This window comes from Triticum dicoccoides, chromosome 5A, assembly GCF_002162155.2.
Source record: "Triticum dicoccoides isolate Atlit2015 ecotype Zavitan chromosome 5A, WEW_v2.0, whole genome shotgun sequence".
NCBI classification, from domain to species: Eukaryota; Viridiplantae; Streptophyta; class Magnoliopsida; order Poales; family Poaceae; genus Triticum; species Triticum dicoccoides.
This window is the reverse complement of record NC_041388.1, coordinates 42,308,166-42,309,969: the sequence shown is the minus strand read 5'-3', so window position 1 is coordinate 42,309,969 and position 1,804 is coordinate 42,308,166.

The following is a 1,804-nucleotide window of genomic DNA, read 5'->3' as shown; positions in this document are numbered from 1 at the left end:
CTACGGGTTGCAGAACTATGTAGACATGACCGAGACATGTCTCCAGTCAATAAGCAATAGCGGAACATGGATGCTCATATTGGTTCCTACATATTCTACCAAGATTTTTATCGGTCAAACCGCACAACACTATACATTGTTCTCTTTGTCATCGGTATGTTACTTGCCTGAGATTCGATCGTCGGTATCCAATACCTAGTTAAATCTCGTTACCAGCAGGTCTCTTTACCCATTCCGTAATACATCATCCCGTAACTAACTCATTAGTTATCATGCTTGCATGGCTTATAGTGATGTGTATTACCGAGAGGGCCCAGAGATACCTCTCTGACAATCGGAGTGACAAATCCTAATCTTGATCTATGCCAACTCAACAAGTACCATCGTAGACACCTGTAGAGCACCTTTATAATCACCCAGTTACGTTGTGACGTTTGGTAGCACACAAAGTGTTCCTCCGGTATTCGGAAGTTGCATAATCTCATAGTCATAAGAACATGTATAAGTCATGAAGAAAGCAATAGCAGTAAACAAACGATCAAGTGCTAAGCTAACGGAATGGGTCAAGTCAATCACATCATTCTCCTAATGATGTGATCCCATTGATCAAGTAACAACTCATGTCTATGGTTAGGAAACTTAACCATCTTTGATCAATGAGCTAGTCAAGTAGAGGCATACTAGTGACACTATGTTTGTCTACGTATTCACACATGTATTATGTTTCCGGTTAATACAATTCTAGCATGAATAATAAACATTTATAATGAAATAAGGAAATAAATAATAACTTTATTATTGCCTCTAGGGCATATTTCCTTCAATACTGACATCACCTCCTATGAGACCTGTGTTACCGGACCCTTGGATTCATCCCCGGCCACAGGCTCCGAACTGCTTGCCTCCGTGCCTATCGAATCTGACTGGGCACCGATTATGGAGTTTACCTCCGCGGATATCTTTCAGCACTCGCCCTTGGGCGACGTGCTAAATTCATTGAGGTCTCTCTCCTTGTCAGGAGACCCTTGGTGGAACTATGTCTGGCTTGAGTGGGAAGCAGACGACGAAATTCATTCCCCACCCACCACCCACTTAATAGCCACTGTCAATGACTTAACCGGCATGCTTGATTTCGACTCCGAGGACATCGACGGTATGGACGACGATGCAGGAGAAGAACAGGAACCACCGCCCATAGGGCGCTGGACAGCCACCTCATCATATGATATATATACATGGTGGACACCCCCACAGAAAGCAATGGCAATAAGGCAACAAGGATAATCCCCTCGAGAAGCAATCTAAGCACCGACGTCATCGACGCCGCTCTAAGCCCCGCCATAGCAAAAGCAGCGATACCAGCACAAGAGACAATAACACCGCGGACAGTGCCGAAGACGAAGACAATCCCCTCCAGCCAGGCTTCGAGCGGGAAGATGGGCATACGAGCCCTAAGGAACATGTGACAGACAGAGAATCAGGGGATGACAACTACATGCCCCTCACCGAAGACGAAGCGAGCCTCGGCGACGAAGAATTCATCATGCCCGAGGATCCCATCGAGCAGGAGCGCTTCAAGCGCTGGCTTATAGCCATAGCAAAAAGCCTAAAGAAAAAGCAGCAGCAGCTTCAAGCTGATCAAGATCTGCTAGCGGATAGATGGACCGAGGTCCTGGCAGCCGAGGAACACGAACCCGAGCGCCCAAACAAAAGTTACCCAAAGCGCAGGTTGCTACCCCAACTTGAGGAGGAAGCATTAAAGTCTACACTACCAGCGTATGATGCGGCTGACCGGCCACCTCGT